The sequence below is a fragment of the Hydractinia symbiolongicarpus genome, chromosome 2 (genome assembly GCF_029227915.1).
Source record: "Hydractinia symbiolongicarpus strain clone_291-10 chromosome 2, HSymV2.1, whole genome shotgun sequence".
In the NCBI taxonomy this organism is placed as follows: Eukaryota; Metazoa; Cnidaria; class Hydrozoa; order Anthoathecata; family Hydractiniidae; genus Hydractinia; species Hydractinia symbiolongicarpus.
In genome coordinates this window covers 36,045,695-36,070,357 of record NC_079876.1, presented here as the reverse complement: position 1 = coordinate 36,070,357, position 24,663 = coordinate 36,045,695, and the positions used below count along the sequence as shown (strand labels likewise).

The window sequence follows — 24,663 nt, the reverse complement described above, 5'->3', positions numbered from 1 at the left end:
TGATATATACTTTAAATCCTTTAATTGATTTTCAAATATTTCACTCCCCTGTGTGTCAGTGGTCGATATTACTCGCGTTTCAATTTTATTTGTCTTTGATTATTTTATGGTTCCTTTCATAGTTCCATTTATAGTTCCATAATTTTCCCAGTTTTGCCTGCTTTTTCTTAGTTTCGCATTAAAGTCAATTTTCTCAGTATTTAGTTTTAGTCATTAATATGCCACTATCATCAATATTTTGCAGATAAAGTAATAGTGTTTGTATATAGTCCTGATGCATAGTTAGTATCGATATTTTTAATATTTATAATTTATTTAAAAATTGATACTTAAAAAAACTTTTGTCAAAAATTAAGAAACTCTGTTTGCTGCCTATTAGCGTATTTTTTTTTTTATACCGTTAAGTTGTTATTATAGTACAGTTATAGTACGGTTATAGTTATTTTAGTTCGCTTTTTTCATAATATAGAGAGTTTTTTATTTATTTACTATTAGCCAGCCATTGTATTCTTCATTTTGCCCCCTTTACATGAGTACCTTTGTATATGTTTGCACATAGCTTCATTTAACCATTAAATTGCTTCATGATTACCGTTCTCTCTAAAATTGTACAGTTGTAATGTTAAATTCTTAATATTTTGGTTCAAAGCTGGCTACAATGAGGTTAAAGATTATCCAATACTTTATTCTTTGGATAACCTTTTGGCTAAACTGATACCCCTGTGGGAAGCAGCTAATACGAACATCATAAATGTTCGGGGGACCAGCAAGCCTGAACCTATCAATTTTGTATTTGCATAAGTGTTGATCTGTTCCTTTTTTTTTGTAGATAACATCAAAAATGAGTTACTACCTGAGACATTAAAGGCCTGTTTTATGTAAGGTAAGTTTTTTTTATTCTACATACTTCCTGATCGCTTAACCCGGCGTTTCGACGCCGGGTTTCCCGGCTATCTATATTATAATACCCGTATACGTCTGTCCGTCTGTCACGCAAAATGGTAGCTTAGCTGCGCCAGTAGCGAGACGCACGCAATACGGTAAAAAAAGGACGGGCGAACCCGTGGATTTTTCCACGGGCTAACGACTAGTCTTCGTTATAATAGCCGTATTTTGTCTGTCTTTGGGCAACATGGCGTCGAAAGTAGCGAGGCATTCGGAAAATTCCCGCTGCCCAGCAGCTTTATTTCGGATCCATGACAGACCCCCTTTTTAAAGGCTTTGTTTTGATCGCTTACACGTATTAGACCAATCACGAGGCTCCATTTTGACCAAGCCTCAACATGCCGACGGAGGAAACATGATGCCCCTACGACTGTGATTTTAGTTTGGAATTGATGGTTTGAAATTTTTGTCTCCTTTCGATCCTTTTTTCTTCTGAGTACTTTGTATCCTATAGGATTAATTAGTTTCTGTGTGTTTTCACGTGTTTAGCTAGCTAAAACGGAGATTTTGAGGCAGCTAGCTATAGCTATCTTTGTTCCTATTCTTTTAAAGTTTTTTTCAGTTTGGTATATTGTTATTTATTTTTATAATGAATTTGGGTCTACCTAGCTTGCTCCTTTTAGCTACCTCTGGCTGAAATGTGAAAGTAGCTAAATGCAGTTTGGCTGCAACACAATTCTTAATTCTTATGCTAAATGCAGTTACGCAGCTAACAATTTTATTACTGCTATGAAAGCTATGCTGTATATATTCTTTTAACTGAACTTGATAACGACAGGCGGTTTCCTGATTTTTTCTAAACTGAAGTTGAGATAAGGTTTTTTAAAAAATGGTGTTACACCTATACTTATGTGCGACACAGTCTACCTGTACTAAGCGCCTAGTCCGGTGTTAACAACGGGCTGTTTCCTGTATTTCTGTTTAACCGAAATTGTGATAACGTGTTTTACAGAAAAAAGTACACGTTGTTTACCTATACTAAGCGCTCAGCTTAACATTTTTTGAAACTTTTACCGGGAACATTACCTGAAAAATAAAGAGGGTTGGCCAGCTGCTTTTGCTATAACGGGGTAACAATGAATTGTAATCTGTGTTTTTATTTTACCTAAGTTGTCGAAAGTTATTTTTTGAAAAGTATATTACACCAGAAACAACATAAAGTTGTGTACACTTCACTTGATTTTCTACACACTATTATAGCTCTACTAAAGCGCTTTACCTGAATGTGTGGCACAGTTGACGGTTCTTAATTAATCACTCATTCTGGTGTTTAACGCCGGGTAACACAGCTACTTGTGGCTTAACCCGGCGCTTCAACAGAAGTGTATCCTGTGTTTTGTAACCCACAGCTGCAATAGTTTTTTTTGAATAGAATCTTAAGTCTAACCGCATGTGCCGCACGGTTTACCTGTACTAAGCACTCATTCCAATGTCGCAATTAATTTGTTAACCTTTACTGAAATTTATTTCGCAAAATAAAATAACATTGACCAATTGTTTTTCCTATGACGGGGTAACAAAAGGTTGAAATTGTGTTTTTATTTTGGCTAAAGTTGCAGTAGAGTTATAATTTATAAAATACACTACAGCCGAAAAAATTCAAATGATCTATATTTAGACATTGAAAGCTTTGGAAACCTCAGAGTCGAAAAAGAAAATTCAAAGCTCAGTAGCTTCAAAGAAACTATAGTACACCTAAAAGATTGGGCAATCAGTTGCAGCAATATCACAAACTAAAGCCTCAAAAAGTTCAGCAATACATGAAAAAGACAATCATTTTTTCTACATAGCGACTAAGAAGAAAGCGAAGCTACTGATTCTTCTGATTGTTCTTCAGAAGAATACGAGAAAACAGAGTTAGAAAATCTGTATCAGAAATATACCTTGACACGGCATCTTTTTTAGGAAATTGACGTTTATGAAGGCAGCAGTGATGATGCCTGGTTAGGAGCAGTAGTCATGAATAGCAAGGGGAAATGACATAAAAAATCCTGCTCCAGGAGATGGAAATGAAAAAGAATCTATAAACAACAGTGACGTTGAATCACCTTTGGTATATGTAAGGTGAGGACGTTGATTCTGAAGATTTAGACAATCGATTTTTTATGACCACTAGAAGCGAAGATGATGTCCTGGACAGATTTCAGGGCTGGCTAATAAGAGTAGGTGGCAGTAAACCAGAAAGAACAGCTAAGTAACACAGAAACGTTGTATCGTCGATATTGCGTCACGAAACTTTAACAGGATCGTTGGAAAGCCTAATCAACAAGGACCACCAAGAAGCGTGGATAAACAGCCACTATGAGAGACAATTAAGGTTACTGTAAAGAAAACAAAATTTTTTTAGGGTTTTTGCAAAAAAAATTATGACATGGAGAAAAAAAATTCCCTTTCGAATGACATATTTTATATTCCATGAAAACATTTGGAACATTCCTTTTTTCTGGAAAAAGCCTTTTCAGGTGTTATATTCTTCAAACCTTCGACAAAATATGTGCAAAACGAGTTGAGTCAGCTGGTGTAGATATTTATTCTAACAATAAGGTAATCATCTTTTTAAAAATAACAAACAAAATCATCTGACAAGTCGACGTGAAAATCTGTGCATTTATACGGCTATGTGGCATGCTTTCGGAAAACTTAATATTAAATTGGAACCATGTCGAAATATAGTTAGAAAAGTAATCCTTTCCGTTCGTCGAGAAAACGTAAAAAAAATATGCTAAAAGAAGGTTGTCTAGTATAAGTAAAGAGTCGTGGTTTGATGATGTTGGTGTAAATACACCTTCAATGAAATCATCAGAAAGCTGGAAAAACATATATACTTGGCTTAAGGAGCACAGGAAAGCCGACAAGGGATCGCCAAAATTAAACATTCTCTAACTTTTCTTACCTTTTAAAATAAGTAGGTTGCCACTAACAATAAGTGTTTTGTTATAAAAATAGTTGGGGCATGATGCTAATAACAGCACCTACCATGCCGTTTTCGTTTCTTCCCCCCCTTTCTCCATTCTTTTATGCTCTCTTTAGATCAGTTGGGAGAGCATCAGACTTAAGGTCCCTAGTTCAATTCTGGGTCGCTGCATTTTATCAGTGCCCAACAGGGGCAGTGGATGGACCAGCAGAACTTTTTACAAACTATTTCTTTTTTTTCCTTTTTCTCTATTTTATGAAGGGTATTTACTGGCGCAAGAAAAACATGCCAATTCGTGACTACTCTTTTTTAACCCTTCCAGATGGCAGTAAATCACGTAGTAAACCACGTGTCAGTAGCCATAACCATTTTTCCGACGAGTAATATTTTGTTTTACAAAATGTCGGATCAAGCAGGGGGCTGACTTAGCGGTTAAAGCACCTGTCTAGTAAAAAGGAGATCCTGTTTTAAATCAGGGCAGCCACTTTAGCATTTATGTTGTGCTTTCCGGTCGGCCTTGGGGCAATGGCCAGCAGTTTGTTAGGCTGTGATGGCCAAGAGGTTAAGGCGTTTGACTAGAAATCAAATGCGATCTGGATCTTCCCATGTAGGTAGGTTCGACTCCTACACCCAGCGCACGCAAAAGTATGCTTTTGACACAAAGAAAAAGAAAAGACTAGTCTAAATTTTACAAAAACATGACATCAAAAGTACTTGTAATGGGAATGTGTTCTGCACGGATAAGTGGTTAAAATATTTGGTTTTCACCCCGGCGGCTCGGGTTCGAATCCCGGTGCAAGTGTTCATTTTTTTTTTGCGTTGCTGTTATATACCCTGCCCTGGTGATATAGCTTATTTTTAAAGCATTCGACTGCAGATCGAGAGCTCCCTGGTTCAAACCCCGGTGTCCCCTACTAGTTGGCTTTTTGTCCTCCTCGGCACGTGCAGGGTGAGCTGATGAATTATTCTAGTTACCCAGGAATTTCTGCTGCGATGGCCGTATGGTTAACTCGTTGGACACCCAAGAATGGGAAAATAGTTATTGTTAAAATGGGAATTCTGTCCAATCAGGTTGGGTATCTGTCCCATTTTTCCCATTTTAAACAATAAAGAATAACAATAGAGAACGAAAAATGGGACAGCTCAGTGCAGTCATTGGCCCATTTTTCAAATTTGGGACTGTTCTGCGTTCTGATTGGTTTATGCTGCGAATTCTGAATTTCGACCAAAACAAAATGGCGATCGTTGGCGTTTGACACTGGTGTCTTTTTTATATGTCTTTTGGGCTGCATATCAGCACCAAAAGAGTATTTTACTTTAATACAGAGTCTTTTATTGCAGTGTGACATGACTCCCTATGCCTTCGCTTTCAATAAATATCCGTTTTCAACCTGTGTAAAAAACTTCACAAGTCCAGCTAAAGTATAAGCCCCCACCCCTTTTTTCCAAAGACTTGCATATATATCACATAACTATCACGAAATAATCACAAAGCATCCCTCTCGCTCTGCGTGATGAGTAGGAAATTAGGTTAAGCATTGCAACGAGCTATGACTAACTAAGAAGAAGTCTAGCTAGCTAAGGTATAAATAACAAAGTAGCTAAGATTTGGTTAACATTTTGCAAGGGGCTACGTAGCTAAATTTGATTAGGGAAGCATTGCTTGAGCTACAAAATATATTTTCACCCGTCCACGACAATCAACCTCGAAAGGCTATTGTATTTTCCCCCAATTTCAGCATTGATCCTCAAATATAGCAAGCATAGCCAAAAAATGGAATGTTTATCAGCAAAACAACAAAACAAGCCAACACAAAGGTCTATGTTCAAGAATGCTAGTTGGTATATCCTCAAATGTCATATACTTATAACCACGGATAAGGTTAAAAAGGTACTAAGTCCTAAGAAAAACAACCTAGCGAGAATATATAGACTTGTGAATTCTATTGTATATATAAGCAAGGTTTGCCAGCAGCTGTTTGGCACCAGCCCTTAAGAGCCTATGTTCAGCGTCAATATGTTTTTGGAAGAGGAGAACAACCACCATCATCATCTATGTGGTTCAAAATAATGCTTAAGATTGAAAAGTGTATATATATATATATATATATATATATATATATATATATATATATATATATATATATATATATATATATATATATATATATATATATATATATATATATATATATATATATATATATATATATATATATATATATATATATATATATATATATATATATATATATATATATATATATATATATATATATATATATATATATATATATATATATATATATATATATATATATATATATATATATATATATATATATATATATATATATATATATATATATATATATATATTATCGACAATCACCAAATCACCTTCCACTACAACTAAACTACCTTCCTCCACCGCAACCAAATCACCTTCTACTGCAACAAACCACCCTTCTTCACCACCATCAGCAATTAAAAATCGATTCTTGTATGCAAGCCGAACCCCACTTGATTTGGTAATTATGAATAAATTTAAATTTTATTTAATGTTGCATTTTAGAAAATTATTAGTTACTTTTATATATTTGTACAATTTTTAGTCTGCATCACCAAGTCATTCTAAAGAGCCTTCAAAAATTGCTTCACGAAGTCCTTCAAAAGAGCCTCCAAAAATTGGTGTGAGTGATGTATGTTCTTAATTTTATTTATCTATTGATATTAAACCTTAATTCCTGAGAATTTATAATTTTATAGACAACATCAGTGTCGTTGCCATCGGTTGTGCACTCGCCGATTCGTACAAAAGAGCCTGCAAAAATTACTGTGAGTGTATATGTTTTTAAATTAGTTTTTCTATTCTTATGTTCAATTTAAAAAAATCAAATAATTTAATAGACAACAATATCACCGTCTATAACCACACCTAAAAAGAAGATCATCAAAAGTTTGGAAACCCCACCTTCCGGAACATTTGAGAATAAAACTAATAGAGATGCTGTATATTTTATTTTTATTATCTATTTTTTGCATGTATTATTACCCAATGATGTACTTTCAAATATTTATTAACAACTACTGTGGAAATATTCTTATTTGTTACCGACATATCTTGTATATATATAAAAAAAATTGTTGCGTGTTTTTTGTTTGTTTATAAATTGATTAGATTGAGCATCCTCACATTGTTTATAAAGTAAAGATGCTAAATTTAACATTCAGCAGAGGTGCTTACTATTTTTTGTTTGTTTAGCCACTACCTAAAATCCCCTCTAAATTTCCCAGACAGCCCAATGATTATAGACACAGACTTCCAAAGTATTGGGAACAAAAAATAGCCCCTGCTGATATGCAATGGATTGGCAAGCAAGTCTTTGCGAAAAACAGAGAGACTAAACACTGGCACAGCTAAACCAAATCCAGAAATGTACTTCCTGCGTCGTATTTTTCTGTGGATGCCTAGGATGATGTATGGATTTGATTTCAAGTGTCCAAACTGCCAAAGAAGCATTCAGTCTAGAGGCATTCACAACAAAATTCGTCTTGTTCTGGATGTCAAGGACTATTATTTCTTGGCAACAGAAGCAATTGGTTGCACTTGTGGCAAAACATTTGTTTCTTCGGACACAAGGTTTTTGGAGCAGTTGCCCTATAATTTAAAAGTGAAATTTCCTGCTGTTTTGACCTACCACTATGCTTGTGATAACGCTATCATATCACTGATGAGGTCAAGGACACTGGGTAACAGTACTCATGCCCTAAGGAATACCATCTTGGAAATGCATAGTGAAGAATGGATTAAACGACATGTGGAATACCTAGCCCATTGTCAAAACCACAAAAGAATTTCTTAACTCATGACCAGTGTTTTCATGTCATCTCGGTATGAAGAAGCTGACCATTTCCGCCTTGTACCAAGAGCACAATGGTTTATTGCAGCATATGCTGGGGATGTTTGGACAAGGCTTGTGTTTTTGGTGAAATTCTAGAGATCGGATCAACCAAAAAGGTTTTAAGAAAATTGTCAGGTGAGGCAAGAAACAGTGCAACATGGGTAACCAACGTTGCGAATGAATATGGTGCTATTCTACAATGCGTCGTAACATCTTCAGAGTCAAATGAAGGCCTAGAAACAATGGCACAAGGTCTCACAAAGCGATATGCGGATGCCAATGTTGTACCACCATCTGTAATTTATGTTGACTGTAATTGTTGTAGTAAGGATGGCAACAGCAAATTCAAAAGGCTTTTTCCATCATGGAACAATGTCATTGTCAGACTTGACATATGGCATTTTATGAAAAGGATTGCCTTTGGATGTATGTCTGAAGCACATCCGTTGTATGGTCCATTTATGGGAAAACTCTGTGCTGCTATTTTTGAATGGGACAAGCAAGATCACTAAGAGCTTCTGGCAGCAAAGCAAGAAGAACTTCAAGCCAAAGGAGTGAAGTCTCCCACAAATGATGCCGCTGCTAAAGCAATTTCGAAAGATGAGTTGGTAAAGCATTGTCGCAGACGAACACGAGGAAATTATGCTACAATAAAGGCCTTAGAAGAGCTCATTTTATCGTACACTGGCTGCACCGATACGCTTGGAGTGCCTCTTTTTAAAATCAATGGTGACAATATTTGAAGGCCAAAAAAAAAACACATCACTTGTTTACAAGATCCTGATGTGTCTCTTTATTCCCAAGTGCGTACCATTAAAAAGGGAAACAGGATGTTACCAGTGTTTCGCTGTGCAAGAGGTGGCACTTCAGTGGAATCCTTCCATTGTCATTTGCTAAATTTTATACCTGGAAAAAGTGCCAATGCTGTCAACTTCCAAGAAATTTCAGGAAATCCACCAAATTTAAAATCAAACGAAGTGATTGGAATCGAGTATCACGAACTTATTTTGGAATTTTCTAACGTCAAGAAGAGTGTGGAAGATTGTGACTGCGACGATGAAGGGATCGAGGAAGACTTTTCAACTCCTGACTTTGCTATCGATCACGTTGAAGTCGGTGTAGATGTTGAGGAAGAGGAAAACATTGCAGACAGTGATGAAGCTGGACAGAATTCCACTGATTCCAAAGGTATCCCTGGTTGGTAGAAAGTTGATGCACTTGTGCACGCTCTCCTCTTAGCAACTGGAATCAGTTTGGCAGACACAGATGCACAGAAAGTACTTAAATTGTACGAAGAGTTGGATGAGTATGACAAAAGGCCTCTTCAATTCCAGCAAGTTGCAAGAAAGGCATCAAAAGGAAAGTTTTGTGGGGGAAAAAGGGATGGTTATCAAGATGTAGTAAAAATTAAACGATCAGGGTAGAAGGACTCCATCAAGTGTAACCATTGCAACAGACCCTCTTCCTGAGACTAGACCAAAAGCAACTGATCTTCAGGGACATGCTGCGCAAATAACCTTTCCAGAACCAGAAGACAGGTCTGGTTAGGCGGTACTGAGATACCAAAGAAAAAGGTCTTCTGAAAAAATACTTTAACACTCTGCATCAAAAAAGGCTTGCTTCACACCACCTGTTTCGCAGCAAAGGAGCCTTTTTGTTCAACCACAACAATCTTCAAGTCAACCTATACCACCGTATGTTGTTCAACTGCCTTCTACTCAGCCATTATTACAACACTCCAACATTAATCAGCAAAGCCAACCATTAAACCTGTCTAAATCTACCTACTACAACAGGCAACAAAAGGCAGGAGTAGTGCCTGGTGCAAGAAAGGTTTACTGTTGCAAGAAATGCGGTAAACCAACTAGCGATGGCCATCGTAGGTTTCGCAGTTTCATATATTGTCCGTATGAACCTGGAGCTGTTTCATTTGATGCTTGGGCCAAATTAAAGAAATTGGAAATAGAGCAGAAAAAGATTTGCTTTAATAATAATCGCTATGGTAGCACGGAAATCGGACGTTAATAAAAGGGGCGAAGAGCCCCGAATTTATACCTATGGTAGCACGGAAATCGGACGTTATCTGCACAGCATTCTGCCTCAAATCTTTTCTGCAAACTATCGTAGCATGGAAATTGGACGTTTACTATCGAGACAACGAGCCTATTTAAACGTTACTTTGTTACTATCGTAACATGGAAATCAGACGTTATCTTCACTCTTCCTCACATCCTTTCTGCCAACCATCGTAACATGGAAATCGGACGTTAACTATCGAGGCAACAAGCCTCTATTCAGTCACTATCTTGTCACTATCGTAACATGGAAATATTCAATAACGAAATTGTAACTATGGTAGCACGAAAATCGGACGTTAATCATCGGGGCAACAAGCCTCTTTTTTACCTTGTCACTATGGTAGCACGAAATGGGACGTTAATTAGCGGGGCAACGAGCCTCTCTTTTATTACTACGTAGTACCTATGGTAGCATGGAAATCGGACTTTTCAGAGCTGTCTGGGGAGGGAGAAGTTTTGATCGAGCAGTAACAAGATTTGGAGAAGCCGGCAACAATGAGCATCGTGGGCTGATGTGAAACCCCCACCTTGTGAGTGGACAATACGGGATGGTTTCCCGGGGGACTGGTAGCCTTGTTCTTATACACAGTAGACTTTTCCATTTCTACATATATATTTTTTGGTTTTCTTATAGTCAGTAGAAAGGAAAATATACAATATTGTTGATGCAACCTGTTTTAAATTACTCATAAACGTCTTTCCGAAATTCAGCGCTAACAGCTGAACCGAATTGTACTTTAATTTTAACATAAGCTTTTGGGGCTGGCTGGCTCAATTGACAAGCTGGACTGTTCCCGCACACAAGGTTGTGGGTTCGAATCCTCTAAGAGGTTCATTGCCCTGATAATTAACGTCCGATTTCCATGCTACCATAGTTGTAGCAAGACTCCTGCCTCTCTTTTTTCCCGTCTTCCCACTTCTCCCCCCTCCTCTTTTTTTCCCCTTTCGTATAGTCCATTATGTCCCAGCTTTGGCCGAGTGGTTAAGGCGTTAGAATTAAAATCTAATGGGATCTTCTCGCGTAGGTTCGCACCCTACTTGCAGAGATTCTTGACACATTCTTTTTGATCTGGTCAAGTGGCTATCACAACATACTGACTTCTGTCATGTGATTGAAATGATCATGGCCGAGATAGCTTAGTTTGACGTGCGTTAGTCTGGGATTCATACATTTGGAAGTAACAAAAGGCTCATTGTTTTTCTTTTGTTACGTATTCCAATTTTTTCCAATTTCATGAATAGGTCCTTTCATAGCGTATGAATAGAAATTCCAAATGCGCTTTCCTCATTGGTTCGTTCTAAATTCAAAAAAAACAAAATGGCCGTTCAAAAGCGAAGAAATGTAACGGTTGAAGCAGTGCAAAATTATGTCGATTTGCTAGCTTTTTCTTAGTTTTTATCTGGAAATATGTGTCTATATAATGGTCTACACATTTGTAGTTGTTCTTCTTATGCGTTTGATAGCCACAAACGGCTGCTTGAACGTTTGATTTAATACTGTTTTTGGGGAATTTATGTCTCTGTGTTTGTGTTTGTGTGGCTAGCTGGCACTATGTTTTATTTGTGTAAGCATCAAAAGTGATTTGCATTTGTGTACTGTTTTTTTGGGAAGCTTAGGTAGCCTTTGGTTTGTATCTTGTGAATTAAGACTATGTGCTTTGACTGCGAGTTCGTCTATGAGCTCCCTAATAGGAAACGTTTGCTCAGCTTGTCTTTTGATGATGAATATAAAGCTAAACTTTCAGTTTGTGCTAATACTATACTCCCTGTGTTATATATATATGTTGTATATTTTGTACTGTCGCTAGGCAATATTGGCTATTATTGTTGTTTTTTTCAGCAATATATCGCAGAAGTAGCTATATATAAGAGGACTTTTGTTGTCATTTATTACGTTAAACCTAAAACTGGCTTGGACAAAAAAACCTGGGACAGAAGATTGTCCTTGTTTGCAAATGGAGAATATACGTTTGGTCGGGGGCAGTCCACTTTTTTCTTAATCATCTGTTTTGCTTTTGATTTTCCTTTCAATTTTTCCGAAAGTTGCCTTTTCCTTACTTATTCAACCTTAAATTTTTATTTTAACTGATAATTTTTATATATATATATATTTTACTATTTTTTTACTAATTTCGACACATACGCAGGACAAACATTTATAGCAGTTTTTACAACTGAAATTTTTATCCTGTATAAGCATTTTTAAATGATAATGATAATAATAATAATAATAATAATAATAATAATAATAATAATAATAATAATAATAATAATAATAATAATAATAATAATAATATATATTGTAATCCATACATTCCTTAAATCTAATTTCTATTCCATAACCATGTAGGGTTTGTCTAAATCGTTAAAAAGTAGCACAACTATCGCTATAGCACCCAATTCTTCACATGTTTCATCTGATACTATCTTGGTAAGTTTGTATGACATTATCGATGAGGATTTTTTTGTTATTCCTATTCCTTTTATGAGACATTGGCAGCAATTTTAAATATGTTTAAATGCGTTTTCATTGTATGCAGCCTCCATCTGATGTTACTGACAGACTTCCACGATATTGGAATCAAAATATGGCTCCTGCAGATCTCCATTGGGTCGCCAAACATTTTTTCTGCGGAACAGGAACGCTCGCAACTCCCGTTAGGCTTTGGAACTATCCACAAACCGTTAACTTTTTATTTGCATTTAAACCCAAACCAGAGTCGTATTTCCTGCGTAGGATATATACCTATGGATGTCACGACGCATGTTTGCATTCGATTTTAAGTGCTGCCTGTGACTTCAAGGTCATATCACTGCTGAAGTCAAGAACGTTGGGTAATGGACCAACAGCGTTACACAACACTCTTGTAGAACTCCACAGCGAGTCGTGGATACGAAAAAATGCTGCATTCACCACCTGAAACCGCGCTGGCCAACTGTAAGGAAGGAAGGGGCATAAAAGACTGGAGAAAAGGGGGAAAAGAGGGGGAAAGAGAAAGGAAAAAGAAAAGGCGTAATGGTGTGTTAGTAAGGGCATATGTTACCCGTTTTACATAAGAAATTACATGAACTTATTTTGTTCCTTTTGTGTCCGCTTTACGCCGCTGCTCTAACTAAATGTTATAGGAAGGTGCATCAGGTTCATACGAACAGTATCGTTCCCCTTTATATTGTCCGTGGCCTTCCTTTATTGGTTGATTGCATTTGCGGAAGGTGTACTCTTTTTCTGGCTTCTTCTTTTTCACAGATGTTGTAGGCTGATGGTATGACAACATGTTGGGCATTTGTAGGTGCGGAATTTGCATCGGTAGTTGGGAAAACGATTGTAGAAATGTGGTGGAATGTATGGTTGGCAAAAAGAACTTGGCGCAAGGCATGACATCGGCGCAATAAATTGCGGCTGTAATGTCGGCGGTCTTTGCAGCACCTTTGGTTTAGATGCTCTTTTTCTAGGTGTTTTTTTGGGTGCTGGTGTTGTAGCAGCTGACGCTTCATCTGTTTCATTACAAAGTCAGGTGTTGGGATGGCTCCATCTCGATTTAAGAATTTTAGCCTGGCCATATCGGAGCGATTTTCAGGATCTTTGTAATTAACCACGTCAATGTTGCCTCGTGAGTTGGATTGAGCAGCATGAGGTGGAAGAGCATCTGTAGCTGTTTTCTTGCCGTTGGATAGGTGGACAACCTGAAGAAGAGTTAAAATTTCTTCCCTTCTTGTTTGATTTTTAAACCACAATCGCGAGGTGGTTTCGTTATGGTGTAAAATGTCAAACCAGTCTCCTCCAGCAAAGAACTGTTAAAAAGGCGAGCACGGATGTTGTTGTACTCGCCAATGATCCTCTTCCAGCGGGAATCGTATTTCCTTGGATGCACAGAGCTTCGACGAATTTAATGAAAGAGGTTTACAAATTTTTAAATGGATTGTCACCTCTATATATGAACGAGATATTTTCTGTTAGGGAAAACAAGTACAACCTTCGTTGCTTTAATTTAATCAGGCGACCAACTTGTCGGACAACGTACTATGGCTTAAATACTTTATCAAATATTGCAGGGAAGCTATGGATATCTGTGCCTGACGCTACAAAGAATGCTCCTTCTCTCGAAGCCTTCCGTAGCTCAATAAAATTTTGGGAAGGTGATGTTTGCACCTGTAAAATATGCATGGATATACCATACATATTTTAACTTTACTTATTTCGCTGTTTGCCTTGTTTTACGTTTTGTTGTCGATTTAAATTAGTTATTTAAATACTATTGTATCTATCGACGTTAAATAAAGAGAAAATCAAAAATCAAAAAAAAAATCGATCCTGTTTTTTGATGGCAATAAAGCAGAAAAGGTGCCGGACTAAAAGCATCTTTTTATCGCCACGATCCCTACGTGAACTTCCCGTTTGCGTGAAGAAAACCGGCCTCTCGACTGCCTTTTCATCATGTTTTTTGTATACCAACGGTTTTTTGTCGTATGCCTCAAGATCGTCGTAAAGGGCTTTAACGTTTGTAGCACTGACACTGAAGCCATTTAGTGCCAGCAAAGCACGAGCCAGAACATCAACTTTATGCCAACCAGAAATCCCTCTTCCTTCCTCACTCTTACTTTCTGAATTTCCTTCATCTTCCACGTCGACTACATCCGAAATATCTGTTTGCTACTAAACAGCAAATACATATTTTTTTAGAAGAAACTAAAGCATATTGTGCAGAATGGATTATCTCAAAATTTGATAGAGCTTTCTTTCTAAAGTGAAATAAATTTTGGAGCACCAACTGAACTAGTAAATTATGTTTGACCATGTTGTGATGTAGCCAAACATTTAGGAAAAATCGTTGTAAAACTAAATTTATGATTCGTTTTTTGTCTAATTATATTCTGCCTACATACTCATTATCCTGTATAAGCATTTTTAAATGATAATGATAATAATAATAATAATAATAATAATAATAATAATAATAATAATAATAATATATATTGTAATCCATACATTCCTTAAATCTAATTTCTATTCCATAACCATGTAGGGTTTGTCTAAATCGTTAAAAAGTAGCACAACTATCGCTATAGCACCCAATTCTTCACATGTTTCATCTGATACTATCTTGGTAAGTTTGTATGACATTATCGATGAGGATTTTTTTGTTATTCCTATTCCTTTTATGAGACATTGGCAGCAATTTTAAATATGTTTAAATGCGTTTTCATTGTATGCAGCCTCCATCTGATGTTACTGACAGACTTCCACGATATTGGAATCAAAATATGGCTCCTGCAGATCTCCATTGGGTCGCCAAACATTTTTTCTGCGGAACAGGAACGCTCGCAACTCCCGTTAGGCTTTGGAACTATCCACAAGCCGTTAACTTTTTATTTGCATTTAAACCCAAACCAGAGTCGTATTTCCTGCGTAGGATATATACCTATGGATGTCACGACGCATGTTTGCATTCGATTTTAAGTGCTGCCTGTGACTTCAAGGTCATATCACTGCTGAAGTCAAGAACGTTGGGTAATGGACCAACAGCGTTACACAACACTCTTGTAGAACTCCACAGCGAGTCAGGAAGGGGCATAAAAGACTGGAGAAAAGGGGGAAAAGAGGGGGAAAGAGAAAGGAAAAAGAAAAGGCGTAATGGTGTGTTAGTAAGGGCATATGTTACCCGTTTTACATAAGAAATTACATGAACTTATTTTGTTCCTTTTGTGTCCGCTTTACGCCGCTGCTCTAACCAAATGTTATAGGAAGGTGCATCAGGTTCATACGAACAGTATCGTTCCCCTTTATATTGTCCGTGGCCTTCCTTTATTGGTTGATTGCATTTGCGGAAGGTGTACTCTTTTTCTGGCTTCTTCTTTTTCACAGATGTTGTAGGCTGATGGTATGACAACATGTTGGGCATTTGTAGGTGCGGAATTTGCATCGGTAGTTGGGAAAACGATTGTAGAAATGTGGTGGAATGTATGGTTGGCAAAAAGAACTTGGCGCAAGGCATGACATCGGCGCAATAAATTGCGGCTGTAATGTCGGCGGTCTTTGCAGCACCTTTGGTTTAGATGCTCTTTTTCTAGGTGTTTTTTTGGGTGCTGGTGTTGTAGCAGCTGACGCTTCATCTGTTTCATTACAAAGTCAGGTGTTGGGATGGCTCCATCTCGATTTAAGAATTTTAGCCTGGCCATATCGGAGCGATTTTCAGGATCTTTGTAATTAACCACGTCAATGTTGCCTCGTGAGTTGGATTGAGCAGCATGAGGTGGAAGAGCATCTGTAGCTGTTTTCTTGCCGTTGGATAGGTGGACAACCTGAAGAAGAGTTAAAATTTCTTCCCTTCTTGTTTGATTTTTAAACCACAATCGCGAGGTGGTTTCGTTATGGTGTAAAATGTCAAACCAGTCTCCTCCAGCAAAGAACTGTTAAAAAGGCGAGCACGGATGTTGTTGTACTCGCCAATGATCCTCTTCCAGCGGGAATCGTATTTCCTTGGATGCACAGAGCTTCGACGAATTTAATGAAAGAGGTTTACAAATTTTTAAATGGATTGTCACCTCTATATATGAACGAGATATTTTCTGTTAGGGAAAACAAGTACAACCTTCGTTGCTTTAATTTAATCAGGCGACCAACTTGTCGGACAACGTACTATGGCTTAAATACTTTATCAAATATTGCAGGGAAGCTATGGATATCTGTGCCTGACGCTACAAAGAATGCTCCTTCTCTCGAAGCCTTCCGTAGCTCAATAAAATTTTGGGGAGGTGATGTTTGCACCTGTAAAATATGCATGGATATACCATACATATTTTAACTTTACTTATTTCGCTGTTTGCCTTGTTTTACGTTTTGTTGTCGATTTAAATTAGTTATTTAAATACTATTGTATCTATCGACGTTAAATAAAGAGAAAATCAAAAATCAAAAAAAAAATCGATCCTGTTTTTTGATGGCAATAAAGCAGAAAAGGTGCCGGACTAAAAGCATCTTTTTATCGCCACGATCCCTACGTGAACTTCCCGTTTGCGTGAAGAAAACCGGCCTCTGGACTGCCTTTTCATCATGTTTTTTGTATACCAACGGTTTTTTGTCGTATGCCTCAAGATCGTCGTAAAGGGCTTTAACGTTTGTAGCACTGACACTGAAGCCATTTAGTGCCAGCAAAGCACGAGCCAGAACATCAACTTTATGCCAACCAGAAATCCCTCTTCCTTCCTCACTCTTACTTTCTGAATTTCCTTCATCTTCCACGTCGACTACATCCGAAATATCTGTTTGCTACTAAACAGCAAATACATATTTTTTTAGAAGAAACTAAAGCATATTGTGCAGAATGGATTATCTCAAAATTTGATAGAGCTTTCTTTCTAAAGTGAAATAAATTTTGGAGCACCAACTGAACTAGTAAATTATGTTTGACCATGTTGTGATGTAGCCAAACATTTAGGAAAAATCGTTGTAAAACTAAATTTATGATTCGTTTTTTGTCTAATTATATTCTGCCTACATACTCATTATCCTGTATAAGCATTTTTAAATGATAATGATAATAATAATAATAATAATAATAATAATAATAATAATAATAATAATAATAATAATATATATTGTAATCCATACATTCCTTAAATCTAATTTCTATTCCATAACCATGTAGGGTTTGTCTAAATCGTTAAAAAGTAGCACAACTATCGCTATAGCACCCAATTCTTCACATGTTTCATCTGATACTATCTTGGTAAGTTTGTATGACATTATCGATGAGGATTTTTTTGTTATTCCTATTCCTTTTATGAGACATTGGCAGCAATTTTAAATATGTTTAAATGCGTTTTCATTGTATGCAGCCTCCATCTGATGTTACTGACAGACTTCCACGATATTGGAATCAAAATATGGCTCCTGCAGATCTCCATTGGGTCGCCAAACATTTTTTCTGCGGAACAGGAACGCTCGCAACTCCCGTTAGGCTTTGGAACTATCCACAAGCCGTTAACTTTTTATTTGCATTTAAACCCAAACCAGAGTCGTATTTCCTGCGTAGGATATATACCTATGGATGTCACGACGCATGTTTGCATTCGATTTTAAGTGCTGCCTGTGACTTCAAGGTCATATCACTGCTGAAGTCAAGAACGTTGGGTAATGGACCAACAGCGTTACACAACACTCTTGTAGAACTCCACAGCGAGTCGTGGATACGAAAAAATGCTGCATTCACCACCTGAAACCGCGCTGGCCAACTGTAAGGAAGGAAGGGGCATAAAAGACTGGAGAAAAGGGGGAAAAGAGGGGGAAAGAGAAAGGAAAAAGAAAAGGCGTAATGGTGTGTTAGTAAGGGCATATGTTACCCGTTTTACATAAGAAATTACATGAACTTATTTTGTTCCTTTTGTGTCCGCTTTACGCCGCTGCTCTAACCAAATGTTATAGGAAGGTGCATCAGGTTCATACGAACAGTATCGTTCCCCTTTATATTGTCCGTGGCCTTCCTTTATTGGTTGATTGCATTTGCGGAAGGTGTACTCTTTTTCTGGCTTCTTCTTTTTCACAGATGTTGTAGGCTGATGGTATGACAACATGTTGGGCATTTGTAGGTGCGGAATTTGCATCGGTAGTTGGGAAAACGATTGTAGAAATGTGGTGGAATGTATGGTTGGCAAAAAGAACTTGGCGCAAGGCATGACATCGGCGCAATAAATTGCGGCTGTAATGTCGGCGGTCTTTGCAGCACCTTTGGTTTAGATGCTCTTTTTCTAGGTGTTTTTTTGGGTGCTGGTGTTGTAGCAGCTGACGCTTCATCTGTTTCATTACAAAGTCAGGTGTTGGGATGGCTCCATCTCGATTTAAGAATTTTAGCCTGGCCATATCGGAGCGATTTTCAGGATCTTTGTAATTAACCACGTCAATGTTGCCTCGTGAGTTGGATTGAGCAGCATGAGGTGGAAGAGCATCTGTAGCTGTTTTCTTGCCGTTGGATAGGTGGACAACCTGAAGAAGAGTTAAAATTTCTTCCCTTCTTGTTTGATTTTTAAACCACAATCGCGAGGTGGTTTCGTTATGGTGTAAAATGTCAAACCAGTCTCCTCCAGCAAAGAACTGTTAAAAAGGCGAGCACGGATGTTGTTGTACTCGCCAATGATCCTCTTCCAGCGGGAATCGTATTTCCTTGGATGCACAGAGCTTCGACGAATTTAATGAAAGAGGTTTACAAATTTTTAAATGGATTGTCACCTCTATATATGAACGAGATATTTTCTGTTAGGGAAAACAAGTACAACCTTCGTTGCTTTAATTTAATCAGGCGACCAACTTGTCGGACAACGTACTATGGCTTAAATACTTTATCAAATATTGCAGGGAAGCTATGGATATCTGTGCCTGACGCTACAAAGAATGCTCCTTCTCTCGAAGCCTTCCGTAGCTCAATAAAATTTTGGGGAGGTGATGTTTGCACCTGTAAAATATGCATGGATATACCATACATATTTTAACTTTACTTATTTCGCTGTTTGCCTTGTTTTACGTTTTGTTGTCGATTTAAATTAGTTATTTAAATACTATTGTATCTATCGACGTTAAATAAAGAGAAAATCAAAAATCAAAAAAAAAATCGATCCTGTTTTTTGATGGCAATAAAGCAGAAAAGGTGCCGGACTAAAAGCATCTTTTTATCGCCACGATCCCTACGTGAACTTCCCGTTTGCGTGAAGAAAACCGGCCTCTGGACTGCCTTTTCATCATGTTTTTTGTATACCAACGGTTTTTTGTCGTATGCCTCAAGATCGTCGTAAAGGGCTTTAACGTTTGTAGCACTGACACTGAAGCCATTTAGTGCCAGCAAAGCACGAGCCAGAACATCAACTTTATGCCAACCAGAAATCCATCTTCCTTCCTCACTCTTACTTTCTGAATTTCCTTCATCTTCCACGTCGACTACATCCGAAATATCTGTTTGCTACTAAACAGCAAATACATATTTTTTTAGAAGAAACTAAAGCATATTGTGCAGAATGGATTATCTCAAAATTTGATAGAGCTTTCTTTCTAAAGTGAAATAAATTTTGGAGCACCAACTGAACTAGTAAATTATGTTTGACCATGTTGTGATGTAGCCAAACATTTAGGAAAAATCGTTGTAAAACTAAATTTATGATTCGTTTTTTGTCTAATTATATTCTGCCTACATACTCATTATCCTGTATAAGCATTTTTAAATGATAATGATAATAATAATAATAATAATAATAATAATAATAATAATAATAATATATATTGTAATCCATACATTCCTTAAATCTAATTTCTATTCCATAACCATGTAGGGTTTGTCTAAATCGTTAAAAAGTAGCACAACTATCGCTATAGCACCCAATTCTTCACATGTTTCATCTGATACTATCTTGGTAAGTTTGTATGACATTATCGATGAGGATTTTTTTGTTATTCCTATTCCTTTTATGAGACATTGGCAGCAATTTTAAATATGTTTAAATGCGTTTTCATTGTATGCAGCCTCCATCTGATGTTACTGACAGACTTCCACGATATTGGAATCAAAATATGGCTCCTGCAGATCTCCATTGGGTCGCCAAACATTTTTTCTGCGGAACAGGAACGCTCGCAACTCCCGTTAGGCTTTGGAACTATCCACAAGCCGTTAACTTTTTATTTGCATTTAAACCCAAACCAGAGTCGTATTTCCTGCGTAGGATATATACCTATGGATGTCACGACGCATGTTTGCATTCGATTTTAAGTGCTGCCTGTGACTTCAAGGTCATATCACTGCTGAAGTCAAGAACGTTGGGTAATGGACCAACAGCGTTACACAACACTCTTGTAGAACTCCACAGCGAGTCGTGGATACGAAAAAATGCTGCATTCACCACCTGAAACCGCGCTGGCCAACTGTAAGGAAGGAAGGGGCATAAAAGACTGGAGAAAAGGGGGAAAAGAGGGGGAAAGAGAAAGGAAAAAGAAAAGGCGTAATGGTGTGTTAGTAAGGGCATATGTTACCCGTTTTACATAAGAAATTACATGAACTTATTTTGTTCCTTTTGTGTCCGCTTTACGCCGCTGCTCTAACCAAATGTTATAGGAAGGTGCATCAGGTTCATACGAACAGTATCGTTCCCCTTTATATTGTCCGTGGCCTTCCTTTATTGGTTGATTGCATTTGCGGAAGGTGTACTCTTTTTCTGGCTTCTTCTTTTTCACAGATGTTGTAGGCTGATGGTATGACAACATGTTGGGCATTTGTAGGTGCGGAATTTGCATCGGTAGTTGGGAAAACGATTGTAGAAATGTGGTGGAATGTATGGTTGGCAAAAAGAACTTGGCGCAAGGCATGACATCGGCGCAATAAATTGCGGCTGTAATGTCGGCGGTCTTTGCAGCACCTTTGGTTTAGATGCTCTTTTTCTAGGTGTTTTTTTGGGTGCTGGTGTTGTAGCAGCTGACGCTTCATCTGTTTCATTACAAAGTCAGGTGTTGGGATGGCTCCATCTCGATTTAAGAATTTTAGCCTGGCCATATCGGAGCGATTTTCAGGATCTTTGTAATTAACCACGTCAATGTTGCCTCGTGAGTTGGATTGAGCAGCATGAGGTGGAAGAGCATCTGTAGCTGTTTTCTTGCCGTTGGATAGGTGGACAACCTGAAGAAGAGTTAAAATTTCTTCCCTTCTTGTTTGATTTTTAAACCACAATCGCGAGGTGGTTTCGTTATGGTGTAAAATGTCAAACCAGTCTCCTCCAGCAAAGAACTGTTAAAAAGGCGAGCACGGATGTTGTTGTACTCGCCAATGATCCTCTTCCAGCGGGAATCGTATTTCCTTGGATGCACAGAGATTCGACGAATTTAATGAAAGAGGTTTACAAATTTTTAAATGGATTGTCACCTCTATATATGAACGAGATATTTTCTGTTAGGGAAAACAAGTACAACCTTCGTTGCTTTAATTTAATCAGGCGACCAACTTGTCGGACAACGTACTATGGCTTAAATACTTTATCAAATATTGCAGGGAAGCTATGGATATCTGTGCCTGACGCTACAAAGAATGCTCCTTCTCTCGAAGCCTTCCGTAGCTCAATAAAATTTTGGGAAGGTGATGTTTGCACCTGTAAAATATGCATGGATATACCATACATATTTTAACTTTACTTATTTCGCTGTTTGCCTTGTTTTACGTTTTGTTGTCGATTTAAATTAGTTATTTAAATACTATTGTATCTATCGACGTTAAATAAAGAGAAAATCAAAAATCAAAAAAAAAATCGATCCTGTTTTTTGATGGCAATAAAGCAGAAAAGGTGCCGGACTAAAAGCATCTTTTTATCGCCACGATCCCTACGTGAACTTCCCGTTTGCGTGAAGAAAACCGGCCTCTCGACTGCCTTTTCATCATGTTTTTTGTATACCAACGGTTTTTTGTCGTATGCCTCAAGATCGTCGTAAAGGGCTTTAACGTTTGTAGCACTGACACTGAAGCCATTTAGTGCCAGCAAAGCACGAGCCAGAACATCAACTTTATGCCAACCAGAAATCCCTCTTCCTTCCTCACTCTTACTTTCTGAATTTCCTTCATCTTCCACGTCGACTACATCCGAAATATCTGTTTGCTACTAAACAGCAAATACATATTTTTTTAGAAGAAACTAAAGCATATTGTGCAGAATGGATTATCTCAAAATTTGATAGAGCTTTCTTTCTAAAGTGAAATAAATTTTGGAGCACCAACTGAACTAGTAAATTATGTTTGACCATGTTGTGATGTAGCCAAACATTTAGGAAAAATCGTTGTAAAACTAAATTTATGATTCGTTTTTTGTCTAATTATATTCTGCCTACATACTCTGAAACTTTAGAATTTTTTTAAAAGTAATAGGGCAACGTCGTGACTTAGTATTAGGTTACAAAAATTTGAATAAATATTATTCCCTACCATTTCAATTCCATAGATTAAAAGAGATAGCTGGAAGTAACCCTGGAACTGAGAAGCCAACCATGCGTTCTCTAAATCGTGAAAGAAAGGTCTCGGCTTTGTTGTTAATGTTGTCGGCACACAAAAAATCAAAATGGCATGCTTTTTAACGTTAATAGCGTTATTTTAACGCTAAATTTTATTATTGTCTTAGCGTTATCATCGCAACAAAATTATATTAGTGTTATTAACGTTATAACGTTAAATGTTAGCGCTAAAGCGTTAATATTAACGCTTTAAATGCTGATTAACGCTAAATGCTTGTTATCAAATTCCCCTGGAAAGTCACATATTTGTACAATTTTATAGACAGCATCACAAGTTATTCAGAAGTGCCTCCAAGAATTGCTGTTAGTGGTGTATGTTCTTAATTTTATTTCTATGCGTATGTCCAACCATAATTCCTGATAATTTATAGTTTTATAGACAACATCAGTGTCGTTGTCATCGGTTGTGCACTTGCCGATTCGTACAAAAGAGCCTGCAAAAAATACTGTAAGTGAATATGTTTTTAATTTAGTTTATCTATTGGTATTTTCAATTTTAAATGTTCAAAATAAATTTATAGACAACAATATCACCATCTAAAACCACCCCCAGAAAGAAGATCTAAAGTTTAGAAAGCCCATCACAAGGAACATTTGAGAAGAAACCTAATAGAGATACTGTGAGCATATTCTTATTTCTATTCTTATCATCTATATTTTTATTTAATATTGCCCAATAATGTACTATTAACTATTTATTAACAACTACTGTGGACTGTGGAAATATTCTGATTTTTATACTGACGTACAGTATGTATTGCTATTTCTATATCTGTTTCTACACTCTTACATATTTATGATGGTTTAAAGTGCTGTTTTTTTATGTGTGCTTATAAATTGGCTAGATTGAGCATCCTCACATTGTTTATAAAATGAGGATGCTTAATGTAACATTTTCCCTATGGATTGACGAGCAAGTCTTTCCAAATAGCATGGAGACTTCTGATCGGTTCCAGAAACCAATGGAGCTTTGGAATTATCCACAGGCTATTAGAAAAACCGGTACAACTAAGCCAACTCCAGAAATTTATCTCCTGCGTATAGTATTTTACTGTGCATGCCAAGGATGATGTATTGATTTGACCTGAAATGTCCAACCAAAATTCGTCTTGTTCTGGATGTGAAGGACATTATTACTTGTCAACAGAAGCAATTGGATGCATTTGTGGGAAAACACTTGTTTCTTTTGGACACCAGGTCTTTGGAGCAGTTGCCCCATAACTTAAAAGTTAAACTCCCTGCTGTTTTGACCTACCACTACGCTTGTGATAACGCAATCACATCACAGATGAGGTCAAAGACATTGGGTAACAGTACTCATGCCCTAAAGAATACCATTTTGGAAATGCATAATGAAGAATGGATTAAACAGCATATGGAATACCTTGCTCATTGTCAAAACCACAAAAGAATTACTTCACTTACGACCAGTGTTGCCATGTCATGTGGGTATGAAGAAGCTGAAGATTTCTGCCTTGTATCAAGAGCACAATAGTTTATTGCAGCATATGCAAGAGATGCTTAGACAGGGCTTTATATATGCTAAGCAGAAGTTACTAGTGTTTTTGCCGAAGTGCTAAAGATGGACTCCATGAAAAAGGTTTTAAGATAATTGTCCAGTATGGCAAGAAACAGTGCAAAATGGGTAACCAACGTTGGGAATTAACATGGTGCTATTCTGAAATGCGTCGTCACGTCTTCAGAGTCAAATAAAAGCCTACAGACAATGGCACAAGGTCTCACAAAGTGATATGCAGGTGCCAATGTTGCACCACCATATGTTACTTATGTTGACTG

At 37.2% G+C, this 24,663-nt stretch overlaps 1 protein-coding gene across 1 annotated transcript in view; it reads right to left on the bottom strand.

The window, feature by feature from the left end:
• Positions 1-12,421: 12,421 nt before the first annotated feature.
• The window catches only part of LOC130630160 (uncharacterized), a 36,315-nt gene continuing 24,073 nt past the window's right edge, over positions 12,422-24,663 (bottom strand). The window contains exon 2 of the mRNA XM_057443552.1: positions 12,422-21,490. The gene's annotated coding sequence lies outside the window, so the exon portion shown is untranslated. The remainder of the gene's footprint in view (positions 21,491-24,663) is intronic.